The 20,573-nt window shown below is 40.8% G+C and overlaps 1 protein-coding gene across 1 annotated transcript in view; it reads right to left on the reverse strand.

The window, feature by feature from the left end:
• Positions 1–20,573, reverse strand: part of LOC142413589 (trypsin I-P1-like) — an 86,958-nt gene that overhangs the window by 55,368 nt on the left and 11,017 nt on the right. The window contains exon 2 of the mRNA XM_075509868.1: positions 16,518–16,761. The gene's annotated coding sequence lies outside the window, so the exon portion shown is untranslated. The remainder of the gene's footprint in view (positions 1–16,517; positions 16,762–20,573) is intronic.

Consider the following 20,573-nt stretch of genomic DNA (forward strand, 5'->3'; position numbering starts at 1 on the left):
TCAAGGACAGAAATTTGACAAGCAATTTGAGAAATCTGTTGCAGTGCTGAAGCACCCTCAAGAGGAAGCATTTTTTTGTTATGTCTAATCAGAGTTTATGTTGCTGCAGCTTGTTATCACTGGCTTCCACTGTGCCCCTCTAAGACTCCAACTCTGTTTAGGCAATTAAGAGTCATGCAAATAGCGATCCTTTAGCCTGCTCCTCTCCGAGATGAACAAAATCAATTCCCTCAGCCTCTTCTCTTATGTTTCTGCTCCAGTCCCCTGATCATCTTAGTGACCCTCTGCTGGACTCTCTACAATTTGTTGATATGTCTGTCATACTGGGGCTGGGGCAGTGTGGGGGTGTGTATGGACAATAGAGGTAGTATTCCAAATACAGCCTCACAAGTGCTTAAACATGCTAACTGCATTCTTGCTAATGCAACCAAAAATGTCATTAGCCTTCATTGATGAAAGGCTTGCTGCTTACTCATGTTTAACTGCCTTTCTGCAAAGCTGCTCCCTAGCCCATCAGTTGATATTTAAATGACTCAAATCAAGGTTCTATTGGATTACAGACACACCCAGGGGATGTGCCTGTAATCCAGTAACTCCTTTCCCAATGAAGAAATGCTGCATAATAACCAAAAATTGAAATTTTCCTTATAAGTTCAGTATGTTTATCTTGCATATGTGGTTAATAAAGATACTCTACAGCATTTACAATATAATTTGACATAATTCAGATTGGGATAAGAATAATCTCACAATGTGGATGCTGTGCCTGTAATTGGGGAATGGTCCCATTCTTCATCCTTTCTTTAAACCTTTCCAAAACCCTTTGTCTGGAAACAGATTATTATTCTTATTTATTTCAGAACTAGCAAATTATGCAGGTGCCTTTTATACATCACAAGGACTTTGCTTAGTGCTTTCTTGCTGTAGGACAATTTAGGAAAATTTCACAGAATCACAGAATCATATAGGTATGAAAAGACCTTTAAGATCATCGAGTCCAACTGTAAACCTAACACTACCAAGTCCACCATGTCCCTAAGCACCTCATCCAAACGTCTTTTAAATAGCTCCAGGGATGGGGACTCAACCACTTCCCTATGCAGTCTGTTCCAACGATTGACAACCCTTTCAGTGAAGTAAAATTTCCTAATATCCAGTCTAAACCTCCCCTGGTGCAACTTGAGGCCATTTCCTCTCGTCCTATCACTAGTTACCTGGGAGAAGAGACCGACATCCACATCACTACAACCTCCTTTCAGGTAGTTGTAGAGAGCGATAAGGTCTCCCCTCAGCCTCCGCTTCTCCAGGCTAAACAACCCGAGTTCCCTCAGCGGCTCCTCATAAGACTTCTGCTCCAGACCCTTCACCACCTTGGTTGCCCTTCTTTGGACACGCTCCAGCACCTCAATGTCCTTCTTGTAGTGAGGGGCCCAAAACTGAACACTGTATTCAAGGTGCAGCCTCACCAGTGCCAAGTACAGAGGGACGATCACTCCCTAGTCCTGCTGGCCACACTATTTTTGATACAAGCCAGGATGCCATTGGCCTTCTTGGCCACCTGGGCACATTGCCGGCTCATATTCAGCTGGCTATCGACCAACATCCCCAGGTCCTTTGTTATATTATTTGTTATATTATCATCATGGAATGCTTACACCAAAGAGTACCTCATGCTATGACTAATTCTACTGCATGAGTGACACTATCTGGGAGAATGGTGGTGCTGGAAAGACACTGGTAGGTCTTTGTGTGTGAGATTCACATCCACATCCTGCTTGTTCATCCCTCTGTATTTTTGTCTTCAAAATATGGATCGTCTCTGGAGCAGTGTTCATATTAGGGCTTAGCTCAAAGTCAGAGAGAACAAGAATGGGGAACATCACAAAGTTACCCGGGAGAAAAAAAAACTCAGAACTCATCCATAGAGAGAAGGAACAAGCAGATTAATATAGACTGTGTTGCTGCTTATTAGGCCATGAGAGAGGTATAAGTATGAGGCATAAAGAGATAGCTGTGACATGCATAGTGGCATGTGCTTCACTGTGTAGCCAGAAGTAAACTGGATAGTCAGAACAATTTCTGAAAAAATGGAAATCTACATGTTATTTTTCTTGAATGTGATTTCATTCTAAGTTGCATACTACTTTGTACTATCTCTCTTTGTTCTTTATATCCTGTAACTTTGTACACATGTAAATTTTCAGAACTGTGTCTATGCACTTGCAGACCATGGTAATGGCTGCTTTTTTGTCATTGTAATCAAATCTATGGCATATTAGTTCTGTTTAGCTTCTATTCTTATAACATCTTTTGTTCAAGCTCCTTCTCATTACTGTTGACAATCTTAGTTCTACAGATTTCTTGTTATTAGGGTAACCTTTCCAAGCACAGTGGAAAGCATTGTGGCTTTCACTGCTTGATAATATTCAGAGAGGAATGAGAGTGCACATACAAGTCACTATCTCTAAAGTATTTCAGACTTAGACATGTGTATTTCAAGTAACTGTTCTGTGTCAGGTAAGAAAATGGCTTAGGGGACAATAATTTGTGGCTGTGTAGACTGCAGTTTCCTTTTCCTTTATTTTATGTCTGCATTTTATTAACAATCTTTATTGATTGTTCTAATAAGATAGAGAATAAATGGCTGATCGGGAAAGAGGAGTTCAGGAATTAACCTGCACTTCAAAGACCTATTCTGCCTCTCTTGTTCCAACTCCTTGGCAACATCTGGTTTGTCAATAGGCCTACATACCCTTTTCCTGTGCTGAGCTCCCTTCTGAGGGAAGGTGCTGGAAAGGAGAGAAGTTTATGTAAAGAAAGCAAATTACTTTGAAGTGTTGTGTCTAAACTGCTGGCACAGAAATAGACAGCTGAATCGTTCATCTTCACAGATAAAATATCCAAATAGAAGTCTGCAAGGCTTGACCGGTTAGCTTTGTATCCAGTCTGAATGTCACCCTTTTGCTCCTGTTTTGCACCAATGGAAAAATAGAGCAACTGCAGCCCCTTCCCTGGCTGCTGCAGATACCAGGACATATAATTGTGATTATCATTTTGACTGCACGTCAGAGTAGCTTTCTCATCTTCTTTTAGTACAAGACTTGAGGTTTGGGTGATTTTAGCTCCTGTAAGACAAAACAAAACAAAACCACAGTAAAACACGTAACCTACATTCTCCCAGAGCAGAGCAGGTATCATGGCTCTACTGATGCCTTACTTGCTCCAAAGAAGTACATGGCCACACACCAAGCTGTCCACATCCTCATTTCTTCCTCAGCAGTCAGTGAGCATGCCCCTGTAAGGGACTTATATAGGTCCGTTTCACATGTTTCACTTAAACCAATAGCAGAGATCTCTGTGACAGCTAAATCTATGTTGAAAACCAAGCTCCTTCCTGCAAGACATTTCAAGCAAACTCTTTTTTTGGAGTGTATCTGTTGAAAAGAAATGGAAAGTTTCAGACTGACTCAGGTGGAAGTTTTTCTTATTCTATCATCAGACAGAATATTGTCATATATGACAATTGTCTTTCTTTTTATTTACCCTTGTATGTTTTATTTCACCTTTTGATATTTTGTTTCCAGAATACAACAGAAAATGTTTAGTGTAACCAAGTAAAGCGGGGTTTTTTGTATTCATGACTGCTGGACTTCTTCTTCCTGGAAAAAGAGCAAATACAATACATATGCTCAGACCTTAATTATTTTTCTTCCTTCACCTGTCAGAGCCAGCATTCATGATCTTGTTTTGGGAACAGCTTTATATGGGACCCTGTTGTACCCTTAGCACACACCAAAAGTGAAGGAAATTTGGGTTGTTCTTGAAGCAAATGTCTAACAACTTCTTTTCCTTTAGTTGTCCCAGCAGTATCTCTACTAATTATAAAGCCAACTTCCAGGATTCAGAGTGATATCACTGTCTCTGACACAATCTTTTAACCTGTGTTAAGAAAACTGATAACTGTCCTACCATGGTATTTTGGATGCACAGTGGGAACCATCACAGCAGTCATATTTGCTATCTATAGCTTTGAAATGAGGCTCCAGAGACCAATGCCAAATCAAACAACCTAAGATCTGTGCTACTGAAACTATTCTTTCATATTTAAGTGAAAGGATACCATCTGGTGGAATGAACTGGTGTTTACAGTGATCCTTAGGGGCTGTATTTCCCACAGTTCTCTATTTTTGCATTGGCAGAACTGCATGGAAAGGGGACTGGAACTAATGCACCAGAGATACGTATGTTTGTCATTAAACTGGTGACTGTGAAATGCTGAATTGAAAGCATTGACTCAGAAATACATAAGTTCTTTATCTATAGGAGAAAGATCTGAGAGCTGATATTAAAAATGGGATTTCACAAAGCCATCATAATGTAGCTGAAGGAGGGAACTTGTATGTGAGGTACCTAACTAGTGACGTAGATATGCTGTAAAAGTTGTCCTAAGATCCAGGTAAATGGGCTGGAAAGAGAAACCTGCTTTCACACAGAACACATAGTTAGAGTTTTCCTCCAGGTTTATGTGGGACTGGGGGCAGAGGAGTGGTCTACAGCAATATAATAGGTAAAACATTCAAGGAGAATATCTAGATTCAAATCCCCCGTTGTCATTGTTTCAAGCCAGGATCTGAATCCAGACAAATCAACTCTCTACTGTACTGTGTTGTAAGGTATCGCAAAGTGATTAATGACAAATGTTCTTCTGCTTTATAAAAAATACAAATGTATAGCCTAGACCTTTCACATGGGACAAATTCTTGTCTGATCAATAAATATTTATTTAATACAAAGCAAAAGAATTTCAAGAGGAAAATCTGACTCACAACATCGTGTTACACACCAGTGGTTAAGTCAAGGCCAAAGCGAGCAAGGGGAGGAATAAAACCTAGTCTGCTAATTTCCAGCTGAGTATTTTAGTGCTAGGACTACTAAGTGTGGGCAGTTGGAGGGAGAAACCTCATCACCTAATCCTGGCAGTGAGTTTGTTGGGAGGTCAGACTTTTTGTTCACACCTGAGAAACTGGACTGGTAAACACCTACAGGACAAATCTAGTCAAGTCTTTAGGCAACAAGCTGCTCACCATTCTTAACATTTAGACTATTTTGAACATGGATATTGGCAGAAACTTATTTGTCAGGATCTTCTTACCAGTAAAAATGAAAGCACAAAGTTCTAAGCATCTTAATGATTGCTCAAATTTGCCTTGGGTACTTAAAAAGTCAATTAAGCATTGATATGCCTTTGTGAATCTACCTTCTGTAAATCCACTCAGAAGCTATGACACCCACTGTGTTGTCCCTTTTCTTGACCTTACCTGGAGTGGAGATCTAGAAAGGGGATGTCAAATGGCACAGCAAAAGCAGTATCAGATCCATGAAGGTGGATTGAGTCAGAAGGAGCCTGATGAAGTTGTAAAAATAAAGATATCAAAATGTCTTGCTGTGGCTCTGAGCATAACATGACCTAGGTAATCATCAGCTCAGTGCTGTGATAGGCTTAGTTTCTTCTGAGCGGGAATGATTGTCTGTGACATGGGCTTCATGAATTTGGTATCCAAGAACATATGAAAGCTACACGTGAGGGCATATAAGGCAATTGTTTTGAAAAACTGCAGCACTACTCTCTGTGAGACCAGACCACTGAACACTGCTACATCTAACTGGCTATTATAATAGCCATCTAGCTTTGTCAAAGCTGGAACAACATATTCAGATATTGTATGCCCTATGTACCTAGGATACATATGAACACATTTATAGCCATGCACTATTCCCCACAAATGACATGATTATCCTTTTAGCCAGTTATTTTGGGATTTTTTGTGTGACTCTGAAATTGCAAAGATGTAGAAAAAAATATTATTAGCAAGGTTAATATTTACAAGATCAAAACATACTGAGAACTGCTTCAGTAAATACAAATATGTTTTTAAAGAAAAAAAGTATTGCACCTACAAGTAAAAAAAAAGTTTAGCAAAAATACTGCTTTTTGTGAAAAAAGTTAATTTGTTTGAACGCCCTATCATCCTGTCACGAAAAAAGCCAAGATGAAATGTAGAAAATATGCCCTTTTTTTTCTAGAGTCCTCTGATTTATTTAAAAATTAGTGTCACATTTGCCAACTTCCAGACACAGGTATCAAGGACATTTTACATGAGAGATTATACACTCTTGTCTGTAAGCCAGCTGTTACAGACTTGTGTTGTCATAGGACTTTTATTTGAAAAAGATCTGATGATGGCAATTTAGTATCATTTGCTTGTTCCAGAACCCCTTCTCCAGTCAATTCAATTTCAGACAACATTTCTGGTGAGGACCAGTTACACAAAGGATTTCAGTATGGGTTTCAGCATGGATTTTGTCTGTTTCATAGCATCAACAGATATTGAGAAATAATTTAGCTCATTTGCAGAGGTCTCTTAGCACTCTTCATTGATAGACTTTTGAATGATACTATTATTCAGGGCAGAGTGATGATAGGTTTCCTTTCAGGAGATCCCTGACTCATTGATAGTGTCTGTGCTTCAGATCCCTGTGTGTTACTTGCTCAATGTGGCTGAGGGTCATGGAAGTTTCAGCACAGCACAAGAGTGTTGCCATTACTGTTATGCCACTGGCAATGTAAGATCTTCCTACTCAGTCCTAGAATTTCAATCTACATTCATTGAAATGGCTGCTTCTTTTCATTTGAACCAGTTCTAAATTCTTACTGCAGATAGTATTGTTCCATCATCAGCACATCTTATGTTGGCTGAATATTTTGTATTCTCTGTTATATTATCCTGATCACTCTACTCTTTCCTTCAAATTTCTGGTCTGACTTATGCCAAGTTCACTTAGGGCTGCACATATCACTTCCCCATCTTATTTTTTAGACAATTTTAATGTAAGTAAAAACAGACATATCACTGTTTTGTTCCCTTCCGAGCATCCTGTTTCAATGGTATTCTCTTCCCCATTCTCTATCTGATTAATTCCATCCTCTGACCTAACTGTCTCCTGAGGTTAAAGAATTTCCATTACTTCGACCATAAAAGAAACATCATCTCAAACCATCTTCTGCACTTGTGACAAGACATGAAAATACATGAACGTAGCTTAAATCACAGTGCAAAATTAAATAGAGAGACCTACATAGGTACTTACATAGGTACCTGTTAAGACTTGAGAAATGAGCTAGCCCAATAGTGGTGAGGTTGCTGCAGCTTCCTGTCTCTAGGTTCATCCACTAGCAAGGCTGAGTGTGTATTCCCAATACGCATACAAACATAGACAATACAAATATACGTATACATGCAGACAGACACACAAATCAATACAGAACATCAATACATAAATCAATACAATCAGACAGAAACCCTCATGCAAATACAGTTGGCACTACCAGACCTTCATCCTGTGTCCCTCTCTGGCTCATCAGGATCAAGGTCTGTTAGCAGGAAACATACATGACCATAGTGTGGACCTTCCCAGTAGCTGGCCTTCGACACTCAGCCTATCCAGCAGTTGGCCCTGGATCGTTGGTATCCTCATGCACTGGCACCTGGACGTATGAGCCCCTGAGGCCTGCAGCCCCACGCCACTTCCTGGTACAGACCCCCCCACTCACAGATGCAAACTCTCATGCACCCCTTCACACATGTGTGCATGCACACACACTCACACTGGATCCCAGTAACTAGCCTTAGACACTCAGTCTACCCAGCAAATGTCCCTGAACTCCTGGGTCTTCCAGTTACCTCACACACCCACACACACACTGGGACCCACGCAGATAGATTAGGTAGATTGCAGCATCGGGCAATCATCAATGGCATGAAATTTAACAAAAAGAAATGCTGGATTCTGAACCTGCGAGAGAGGAATGCCAGACACAAGTATAAACTGGGAGAGGAGCAGCTGGAGAGCAGCCCTGCAGAAAGGGACCTGGGGTGCTGGTTGATAGCAGGCTCAATACGAGTCAGCAGTGTGCCCTGGCAGCCAAGAGGGCAAACTACATCCTGGGGTGCATCAAACACAGCATAACCAGCCGGTCAAAAGAGGTGATTATCTTGCTGTATTCAGTGTTGGTGCGGCCTCACCTTGAGTACTGTGTGCAGTTCAGGGCCCCACACTTTATAAAGGATGTTAAGGTACTTGAATGTGTCCAGAGGAGGGCAACAAAGCTGGTGAAAGGGATGGAAGACATGTCCTATGAGGAGTGGCCAAGGACACCGGGTCTGTCTAGTCTGGAGAAAAGGAGGCTGAGGGACAACCTCATTGCTCTCTACAGCTTCTGGAGGAGGGAAGTGTAGAGGGAGGTGCTGATCTCTTCTCCCTGGCATCCAGTGATAGGGCACATGGGAATGGTTCAACGCTGCCTCAGGGGAGGTTCAGACTTGACATTAGGAAACGTTTCTTTACTGAGAGGGTGGTCAAACACTGGAACAGGCTTCCTAGAGAGGTGGTCGATGCCCCAAGCCTGTCAGTGTTTAAGAGGCATTTGGACAATGCCCTTAATAACATGCTTTAACTTTTGATCAGCCCTGAAGTGATCAGGCAGTTGGACTAGATGATCATTGTAGGTCCCTTCCAAATGAAATATTCTATTCTGTTCTGTTCTATTCTATTCTGTTCTGTTCTATTCTATGCTATGCTATTCCATTCTATATACACTATGGATCTCCCAGAAACTGGCTTTAGACATGCAGTCTGCTTGGTAGTGTCGCAGAAGTGAATTGGGACATTCATTGACCAAGGAGGTAAGGGACACAAGGGTAAAATTACAAAAGGTTTCTTTCATGATAATGACACACACACACCCCTCCATAAGAGAAGGAAAAATGTCCACAGGGATGTTCCAAGACTTTATATATGACCTGAAATAAACTGCTAAGCATAATCATCCAATAGCACAAAAAGATCATATTCACTCCCTTTAAAATATTCTCAGTCATTCTGCTATGTGCTGCTCATGCAGTCTGGTTGTTAAAACAGGACCTTCTGTGATCCAGATGTTCCCCTTCGCTTGCCAAATACAAGTTAATGTTTCTTCTTCTTCTCTAGGGTGTGCTGCTCATGTCTCCAGTTGCTGGCCCCTCTGACCTGAGGTATCCACTCCAGTTGCTGCCACTCAAGACCTTCACTCACTCCAGTTGATGGCACCACAATCACATGGGCCCATAGGACTTGTGGTCTGACTCCAGTTGTTGGCAATTAGACCTCATGCACTTAGACAGGTACATGAACTGCAACTTGTTTACATGTGACTGGCCCCTTTTGCCCCCTAATTGCTCTATTTTCCCATGCTTATTCTTCCCCAAGCCACTATGATCCCTCCCTTTCCCCACATTTAGTTCCTCCCTTAAACCAAGGAACCATCCTCCCGTCAAGTTTTGTACAATAATCAAATGCTGTTCTCCTGCATCCCATAATGAGTCTCAGACCCATGTAGGTAGTAACACTCCTGTCTGCAAAGTGATGCAAAGAATCTGTCTCCTTTACTCACCTGGATGGCTTTCATCCCTGGACAATGGTCTAATCACCCTCCTGTGATAGCCCTGGGAGGAGCTAAATGAGGTTGCTCTGATTTCTGAAAACGTTAGAGGTGGTTCTCCTGCCTCTCATCGTTCCCTTGGCTATGTGGTCATGTCTTTAATCATTAACATAACAGTATCTATACAAAAAGATCAAACTAAAATGTGCTTTTACAAATTAGGAAATTTTTTATATCCTGCTAGCCTGGGATTGAAGTAATGATGTCATACTGAGGATGAATTTTTTAAAGCCTTGTTATCCATTCACAGATGAATCCAAAGGTACAGGTTAATGTTACAGCAATTTGTGTCAAACCTCGCACAGTGGCTGAATACAATCCTTTTGCTTTTGCTTTTCTGCTAGTAACAGTCTCCTACACTGGAATGCATCATAATGTATGTGGCTATAGAATGAGTCAGAACACTTTATTGCCCATAGAAAACTAACATGCATAACACACATCAAAGTTCATTTTCCACAAGAGGAGTAAGAAGATCTGGGTCACCCATTGGTCCCCTAATCATTAGGTATGAGCAAGGGAAGGGTGGGAACCTGTGACTGGAGGTGGCAGGAAACAGGATCCACTCCCTTTGGTGATAACTTCTCTGAAGTCCATCAAGTTCTAACATGAAACTGCATTTTCAATTCCTTGTATGATAATATTACCACAGCTCAGAACACGTCAGATATTATGTACACATTTTCATGTTCTCCAATTATAAAACATTAGATGTTCTTTCTTCTTCTTTGTCCAGACTATGTAGTTGTCATTTCCTTGGTCTTTCTCCTGCCAGGCTGGACAACAGTAATAAACCTCACCAAGTGATACACCCAACATGTTACAGAAGTTACAAACAGTATGCCCTTTATGAGGACAGAGAAACAATCTGCCCTGCCTTCCTCCAGCTCATCAACAGCAACAGATTATTAAGAAAAAAGACACAGGTCTAATTGCAAGATTTTTCATTTCACACTGGAAGGTCTTATCTCTCCAAGCCCATATCAGCATGTATATGAATTAAGGTTATCTTCCTCTGGAGATAACAGTTGTAAAATTCCACTCTGCACATGAACGTCCAAGAACGTGTGTTTCAGAAACAGGACTACAGTGTTTCATTTCAGTTTTCTGTGTTTCTGTGGTTTTGAGGGTTTTTAATAGGTAGGGGTTTTAATAGTTAAGGGAATAAATTTGAGGGTTTTTAATAGTTAGGGGAATAAATTACAATCATTCCTTGAAGGGACAAGGAAGTTTTCTGTGGAAGAGGGGAGAAGGAAGGAAAGAGGGAGGGAGTGAAGGAAGGAGGTAAGACTGGGTCTACATTGCTCTTCCTGCAAAAAGAGGCTTGCCTCTATTTGCGTACTGAAAATATTTCAGCTTCCAAGAAGGCTCTGTGGGAAAAATGATGGATTTCTGAAGTAACTAAAATGCTGCCTAACAGCAGAGCCTTTTACTTAATCATATAATAGAACTAAGGATTGGACTGTATATCCCAGGGAACATCCATTGGCAAGGGTGGAAGGGAAGGAAACTGGCCTACTGACTGAAACTTGGTCTGTTCAGCTCCTCACAGCTGAGAGTAAAGGAGATTTTTTTTTTTTTTTTTTTTTTTTTTTTTTTCAGGAGCGGCATGTGCTTGGTCATACTGAAGGCTTCTGGCACAATAATGCACCCATATTTTTTTTTTCTGATAAAGTGGTTTTATGCTCAGTGTAAACTTATACTTCTTTTGCTGCCTGGCACTAAAACATACTATCTGAACTCCCTGGACTGGTTGTTGGAACCAGTACATGCAAGATTGCCTCTGTACCCCTCCCTGGTAGAGAATCTGAATGTGTCCACCACTAAAAGAAAGAAAGAGAGAAATAAAGAGGGAAGGAGAAAAAAACAGAGAAAGGAAAAGGTCTTCTCGTGTCTGGCAGCTCATTTCTGCTCATGTATTTAGTGAATGTCATGATAAAAGGAGAAGCAATGGCTACCCGGGTATCTTTCTTTCCTTCAACACCAGTGATCTCAGATAATTTGCCTTCCTTCAGCCAGGTAAAAGCTACAGATCAGTTGAATCAAATACCATTTCAGACTTTCTATCTCCCACTGCCATTTGTGATATCCTTATGCTTATCCGTAATGTGTTCTACAAATCCCATACAACACTCTTACAGATTACTTCCTTTCTCCCCTCTACTTTTCCTCCCTCCACTCAAGTAAAACTCATTGTTTCTAAATGTGTTTTCTGTGCCTGTACCAACTACACAATCCTTTTGCATCAAGACCTGCCAAGCTTCATAGTTGTGATCAGACTGTAGTTTTGTTCACATCCAGATAACAAAGCAACCTTTTAAAATTTCATGTCATTAGATCTTCAGATGACTACTTTTTGTCATCTTGTAAATGCTTAAGAACACAAGAAAATCTCAGACTTCCCCACTCACTCATCTGGTCTGATGAACTACATGACCTCGTCCTACAAATCCTACCTTCTGTTCTTTCAAACACACATACAGTATGAGAGGTATTATATTGAAGGCCTCCTTCAATTTGGCAAATCAAACCATGAACAAACCATGAACAAACCATGTTCTCCCATTCGTCCTTGTTTACTCATTTATATTACACTACTTAGGAGCCATGAACATCCTGTCCTGCAGGACTGATGACTCCTTGGGCAGCTGATCCCAACTCCTATTACAGTCTGCCTCCTCTTTTAAATACCAGCATCAAACATGTTGCAGGCCTACTGCTCCTTCGGTTCTGCCTGATTGATAGACCACTTTGTGTATGCTTTAAAATGGAGAGCCAGTGGGAGAATGGACAGCATTATGGGTGGAAGAGTAAAAGAGAAAGGTTGGCATAAAGCTAAGTCCTCTTGTCTATTGACAGGGCAACTACTTTGATGAGAGAGAAGACAAAACTGGAGAGAGCACAGACAGAAGACAGATGTATTGTATCAGTCAGAAGAGAGCTAGATGGAGGCTTAAATAAAGAGATATCCAAATAGAAAGTCAAGGAAAGGATAAGTTTAGTCAACTTGCAATACTACAGACTGAGATCCAGCAAGTATATCTGCATGTCCTTCACTTAAGCAATACCTAACATTCAAAATATTGATTTTTTAATATACTTGCTGTCACTGAAGTTAATAAAAGACTTTGCAGTGGAAACAAAAGCTACATATCTCTCAATTCTCATGTAAGTGAAGAAGCATGCTTTACAGCACAGCTGCAAATAAAACCTAAAGGATGCTAGCTACCATGCATTGTTGAGTAGAAGATACTGCTCATTAACTACTCAATAATTTACTGCGAAACTAAGGAAAGAAGGCAAGTCAGCAAAACGTTAAAACCAGCCTGAAATTGTCATTTTATCACATGGTGATAAATGTATTTAACAGCAGAGGTTGCTTTCTGACACCTCTGTGCAAAACCTCACATATGACCACCAAACAAAATTCACTTCTTTGCTCCCAGTCTTACCCATATGATAAAAAAAAATCAAAACCAAAGCGTTTGACTCCGCAAACAATTATGCTTAGCAGTTTAGTTTCCTTCCAATATACAAATAACATACAGCTAGGCAGTGAATAAAATGAGGGTCACGCACTAGCAGGACTAAGAAACATAGCTTGTTTCATAGCATTTTATGAGGTCAGCAGGACTATATGGGAGGAGGAGAAAATCTTTCTGGCTGATGATACTACAAGATAGAGGCATAAACTGACAATATTTAAGGTACTTTTAATTAACAGATATAGCTATATATTTGATATGTGCACTCAAAATGTGCTTGTTACTGAAAGAAAGAATACTACTATTTCTATATCTGTCACAACTATCCACTGTCCAGATTATTCCAAGAATTTTATTACATACTGGCTAAAATTAACTAGAAGCTGGTTCTGCAAACAGTGAAACACAGAGGGAAGGTGGGCTGAATCTGAATGACATTAATAACTTTTTCCTAGCTTGATGAGCATAATCTGTGTATCAGGCTGCCTTTCACTGTGCAACAATGTACACAAACCCTATTATATTTCATAATTCTTATCACACCCCAAGAAAAGAACTCATGCATTTAGTTACAGTCACTTTAAGACCCTTCTCCTCTGGCAAAGAAGAAGGGAGCCATAAATAAGAATTAGGTCTATAAACGCACCTATTTATGGTGATGTTCTGTCAGTAATCAAGGTACTTCTTACAAGAGAACAATATCTCACAAGCTAAAGCACACATAGAAATTTACTGCTCCATTTTTAAACTTGAGTGCCTTGACTTTTTAATAGAGAAAGATGAAGCATTTAAAATAAACATTAATAAACCTCCATAACTAAGATATACATGGGCTTCTCCATAGCTTTAACACTATTGACTTTTACAGATATACTTGAAACCACAGAACGATCCTTATTATCTTTTCTTTACAAGCTTTTGAAGCTGTTTAGTTGAAGCTAAAAAAAAGTTTGAGGAACAGTGTGATTATAGGAATCTACTTATAATGATGTGCATGTGATATGTGATAACAATTAATTTTATTTTAATCAAACTCTGAATTTTTCTACACTTCTAACCTCGAACATCAATAAAGCTGGCATCAAATATAAGTCAATAAAATCAGATATGCAGAAAAATATGAATATGAGACTTAAAATCAATGAATCTTTCTCTTCTGCAGTTACGTAAGATGATTTATGAACAGCTAGGCTCCATTTCTACCATCAGTAGGGCTAAAGGATGTTTTCTTATTCATCTTATTCACTATAGTTAAACTTGTATTCAGATACTCTAAAAGAAAGCAGAAAACAAAGTCATATTAAAAAACTGTTACAGTGCAGACCAGTGAAGATGTTATTTACAGCCTTGGTTTTTTCTACTTGAAAACCTTCAACATTCTTCTGTCCCTAAAACAAGCTCTTACATATCATTTACCCTTTTGTTTGCCTTCACCTGAGGGAAGATGTCAAGTTTGTCTAGAACAGAATGCATATAGAGCAGCATTAGGATAATACTCAGTGTTTCAAGGAGCTATTGAATCAAATGTCTTGTCATGGTCCGTCTGGATCTCTCAAATTTACAGGACGACATACCCTGTGATTTAAACTTTATTTCATGAGCTCATTAAGAAATGTAACAAACATGACAAACAGGGGCTCAATTCCCTTTTGCCTAGACTAACTAGTCGATCATGGGAATTCACTTGTTCACCATTCAAGTCATAAGGTTTCATAACTTATAACCCTCTTAATCCATGCACTTATGAGCAAAAAAAAAAAATAGAATTAGTTACCTAGCCAATGGTGAGACTGCTCATCCTTCCTCCTCCACCATGGTGCGGGCATCCCCTGTATCACATCGGGAAGCATGAAAGCCTCAGCAGTCCAGTTGCTGTTGGATCTGCTTCAAAGGCTTTTTTGAGTAAGAAGATATTTTATACCTTCCAGCTTGGAAGTCTGGTCTATACCATTTCCATAAGTTAGCAGATTCTGAAGAAACTGCCAGACAAAGATGATGGCTGCAGGAGCCAGCACTCTGCAGGTGACAATGGCTGCATAATGGTCCTTTAGCTCTCTCTGGTCACTTGTCCCACCTACACAGTGCTCTCACTTTGACCTAATGGCACTGCTCCCAGCATACATCAGGCCTTAGCATGAAGTGGGTTAGCCAAAATCTGAGCAGGAGTTGAGTGAACAGTCACAATGGCTAAACAAGAATGTAAGAACAACCTGTTCCCTGTTCATTAATAACATCTCAGTGCCTAAATATAAGCAGGATGAGTAAAAAGAAATCATCAGACATAATTAAGCTGATCATGAGCTGATCCTATTTCCCCTAGGGCATGAACACACTTGGGGGTTCACCTTTCTGTGGATTTCTCACTGATCAGCATTCCTTAGACTAAGGTAGATGAAGTACATTCCATACACCCCTGAAAATGCAGATCTTAGAGAACTCTCTCGAGGAGAAGGCAGTTTTATATTTTCCAGTGAATCCCATTTTTTAATGTAAAATAATGATGAAAAAATGAACAACAGTTGTCAGAGATAATGGCAAAAATCAATAAAAAGCCTTTTGATTAACTCAGAATTTCTTTGGAACTTGGTAGTAATTGTCTTTGTGATCTGAAATAAAACTTCTGAGAAGACTTCAGTAATGAGGGATTCCTTTTCCATTCAGCTTCCAGGATTAACAAAAGGTAAATAGCCTGTATTTATCAGGAAGTAGTCTGAGGCCCTTACCTTCAGTGAGGATAGGAAGCGCCAGCTGAAACCAGCATAGGTCTGCTCAGCTGGTGTCATGGTTTAACCCTAGCCAGCAACTAAGCACCACATAGCCATTTGCTCACTGCCCCCTCCCTCCCGCAGTGGGATCGGGGAGAGAATCAGAAGAGTAAAAGTGAGAAAACTCATGGGTTGACATAAGAACTCTTTAATAATTGAAATAAAATTAATAATAATAATAATAATAACAATAATATACAAAGCAAGTGATGCTCGATGCAATTGCTCACCACCTGCTCACCAATCCCAGCCACTCCCTGACCAGCAGTCGCTGCCCCCCAGCCAGCTCCCCCCAGTCTATATACTGAGCATGGTGTCATATGGTATGGAATATCCCTTTGGCCAGTTTGCGTCAGCTGTCCTGGCTATGCTCCTTTCCAGCTTCTTGTGCACCTGACAGAGCATGGGAAGCTGAAAAGTCCTTCACTTAGTGTAAACACTACTTAGCACCAACTAAAACATCAGTGTGTTATCAACATTATTCTCACACTAAATCCAAGCCACAGCACTATACCAGCTACTAGGAAGAGAATTAACTCTATCCCATCTGCAACCAGGACAGCTGGGTCAAGGGTAGTTTTTGTGCAAGAGCTGTGTTCACTTGGCTCAGTATGAGGCTCCAAGCACCAGTAACACACCTCTTGTGTCATTACTGATGAAGATCCTTGTGCTTACTGTGAACTTACTCTTCTGAAAACTAGCCATGACATGTTTGTGCAGGATACTCACACTATCTGGTGCAAATAAAAACCACCAGAGCTTGGAAAGCTTCCTCATGGGCTAACTGCTGGTTCATATGAGCATTGCCACTGTAGCTTTCCAAGAAGCTGGACTGATGATCCCTGGAGCTGAAAAATGAAATGTGGAGGATAGTAGAGGGTCTGAGAGTGCTCATCTGAAAGAAGGAAGGAGTAAAAGAGAGAAGACGTATCTCTTGGTCCTGACAGCTCAGTTCTGTTCTTATATTCAGCAGCTGTAAGGAGGAACAGTAACAACCCTGTCAGCATTTTCCTGTCCTGCAACAGCACTGATCTCAGCAAGAGATATTAGGCACTTTGAAGCCAGATATTCTATCTGTTGCCTTGACTTTATTTTTCCCCACAAAACCTTACTTCTTCCAATCTCCATTAACTCATTCCTCTGGATTTGTTATTTGGTCATGCTGTGTCTCTTACTTTCCCTCCTTTTACTAGACTCTTCCTCTGTTCCTGGCCCTCCCTCTTCCATTACCTTTCCATCTTCCAGAAAAATCAGAAGTTAATGCTTTTCCTATAGTGCTTTTTTCAACGTTCATCTTCCACAGAATCATTTTACCGGTGAAACATTTTACCGCTGAAAAAATGGATATCAAATTAGTCCCAATCTCCTGGAGTGTTGCTTTTACAAGGTATGTTCCATCTTCAAAATAACAGATAAATCTACTTTAAACGTTAATTATTCACATTCATTTCTGCTCTTCCTTGTGTAAGAACTTGAGTGTAGGATGCTGATACCCTGAACTGACTAGACAGAGTTGTAGTTTCTTTAACAGTCAGTCATGAACCTCTTTGCATATGGCAACTACCTCTCCTCTTAAATGATTTGCTCAAAACAATTATTGATTTGGTCTTGCTCAGGCAGTAACTCAAAGCCGAAGCAAATGTGGAATTTCAGCAGGTCACTAAAAAGCACTTCAGATCAAGGGAATGACAGAAAGTCAGTAGATAGAAATATAAGACTATCATAGACTTAATATCATTATAAGGTCAGCAGATTGACACAGGCTGTCTTTCAGGATAAAGGTGAGGGAGGGAGAAGAAATGGATTTGTAGAAAGCAAAAGAAAGGTAATTTGGGTTTGAGGCCTGTCCCTAGGACACTGAGGTAGAAGCAAGACATAAGTCTAGTTTATTTGTGGGAAAAAAGCAAACCCACATTACTGTGGACAAAATAGCTTTAATTTCCTTACTTATACAGTCCCCGGTCAAAGAACTGACCCTTATAGACAGGCCACAGAGAACAGTGATCCCACAGCCTCAGTGCACTGTAGTCATCTAGAAACCACACAAGCCAGCAAGGAGGAAAGGAGTCTCTTGGCCCACCTGGAAATAATCTGAAACTGAACACCCAATGGGAATAAAAACTAGGCTGCCAGGGCCCCAAAGAAAAGACTCCAGAGGGGACAAGAAATGGCAAGAGAAGCCTCCCTTCTAAGCCTCCCTTAGCCTCCGTAAGGTCAGACTCCACCGTAGCCACTGTACTCTGCTCCAGAGCCAAAAAAAAAAAAAAAAAGTAACCTGATAACCAAGAACCTGTAGAAGTCAGTTCTTCACCAGCGGAGGAGGGAGACAAGAACACTTAGTATAGAATTACCAAGGGAATTTATTTTCTCATATTAACTGTGTGCATAGTGGTGCCCAAGCCTAATGCATAGAGGACCCTGATATAAAGGAAAGCAGGGTTTATATATGTCGCAATATATACGTTACAATATATATGTGTTAATCTTCATTGTTCTAAACCAATGTCTTGTGCAGGTGCAGTGGTTTTATACTGGATTCTGGTCAGTTGCTCTTTCTGGCCATGGTTATATGCCTGGTTTCTTAAGTCAAATCTCCTATTATTTTATTGTCAGTATGGGGTGTTCCCAGCTGGTAGGAGCTGGCTTGGGTTGGGTCTCCAGGTCACATCAACCCTGAGGTAAAAGCTCATAGTCCCAGGTAGTGTTCATTCTTCTAAGCAAGTCATACTGCAGTTAGTGCCTTGCCTTTCACAAACTCCACCAAAGATCACAGTCTTTCCAGCCTGCCAGCTCATCTCTCAAGTGCCGTCTGCCAAGGCATACAAGGAACTGACCTGGAGGGAAGCAACACAGTGCAAGCCTGGCCTATAGAGGAAAGTGCCAAGCATGCTCAAACACTCCTCAGGACTGATAGGCCTGTCACTGGTGACCAGGCCAGCAGTTCCTCCCAGGATTCTGGTTTCCAGCCTAACTGAAGGCTGGACTTTGGAGCAGCTCGCTTTGGAGATGGTCCAGGCAGGATTTGCAAAGACCTTTTCTCAGACTTACAACATGCTGAGCATAACAAACAGTGATTTCAGATGTTACCAGACTCTCTGAACTCAAAGACGAACCACAGACATGTAGAGTATCGCTGAGAACCAGCATGCTTAGTCGCAGCCTCTGGTTTCCTGCGCAAGTTTGGATTGCCTGGCACACCATCCAACAAGCAAGGGAAGACTGCTGGTCCATCAGGCTGACCCTCTGCTCATAAGTGTGGGCATGATCATCCAGAATAGCTGTAGGAAAGCACTAGACAATGATGCAAAGGCCAAGCCATGCTGAAGTTTCTCCCAAGCACTTCTGGTAGGGGTTCACATAGCATCCCAAAGTGTTCTCCAACACCAGAGCTGATGAGCAGCCATTTGGCTCAGAGCCCACCACCAGGTAACATGATAACGCAGACCCAATGTGTCTGAGGTAGAATGGGCCACAGCAGAGAGGAGGCAGGCAGGGGTGCCTGCAACACAGAGTTCCTATCAAGACAGATTGTACAAAGTGACTGCCTACTAGCCTATCAGGCTAGGGACCATCTATTAATCCATTAGTTTGCATTGATTGTGGAAAAATGGTTTTGGACTTCTCACCTTTCTCTTTTGCTCCTGAGCCTGAAAACTCCCCTACAAGATAGCATTTTTCCCTCCAGCATGGTATGTTTCATGAATTCATGTGTCATTCTTGCAGAAAGACCACTAAAATTATCTCTGAGCATTCCATTATTAGCACAAAAGCCTCGCAGCTACCCATGAGCACAACAAACAGCTGTTCTGCTTACCGTTGGGTGAGGTCTGAAAACCAAAAACATTCCCTAGCCCAGAACCCAGCTTACTGCCTGCCTAGAGAGGCCTCTGACTATTCCTTAAAGAGGATTTATCTTGTTCTGGAACTCCTGTTTAGACTCTCAAGACCATTGCTAAGCTGTTCCACTACAGAGTTAAACAGATCAAAGGTGCCATGTCATCTTGGTCCTTGACCTCACCACAAGGTTTCTAAGCTTCCACATTTATCTCAAGAACAGTCTTGTATTTATCTGAAGTTGCAGCCTTTTCTTGAAGCTATTTTTTTTCTCTGAGCCAGAGAATACTTAGTCAAGGATGCAAACTGTTGCAGTTACAGACAGAAATCTTTCAACCACATCCACGTTCATCTTGTTGATTGTGAAACCAGAAAGCACCTCACTGCAAGCAGGCTGCATTAGCTACTGTAGGAGAGATATCCTTTTCCCCATCCACATTTTGTGCACAGACAAGCTGTCTGCTATGTCCTCCTCTCCAAGCAGCCACAAAATCAACTGTGAGGATGCAACAACTGTACCATATATTTTGCATGCACAAATCACATATTTATTTTTAAAAATATTTATTTATTTATGTGGGTGCCCTAGCCAATCTTGCTGCAAAGCACAGCAACAAGTTCACCATTCTTGCTTCCTTTTCTACAGCTGTTTATTGTTCACTTGATTATACCTTGTCAAAACTGTCACTCCTTTTATGCAGGAAGTGAGCTGCAGTGCATGGTTCTGTATCAGCAGCATCAGAGTTTCTTTCTTTGCTTTGTGAGGGTAAAGAGAAACTTAAACATAGTATTTTTATTAATAGATCAATGGCATTTTCAGAAGTAAAGGAAACATGAAAGTTGAAGCCTGCATTAAAGGCAAGTTGCCATGCCAGTTGTTCTCTTGTTCTCCCATATTGTTCTCCCATGCTTGTTGTTCCAGAGAACAACAAGCCATGCCAGTTGTTCTCT

This window comes from Mycteria americana, chromosome 1 (genome assembly GCF_035582795.1).
Source record: "Mycteria americana isolate JAX WOST 10 ecotype Jacksonville Zoo and Gardens chromosome 1, USCA_MyAme_1.0, whole genome shotgun sequence".
Lineage (NCBI taxonomy): Eukaryota > Metazoa > Chordata > Aves > Ciconiiformes > Ciconiidae > Mycteria > Mycteria americana.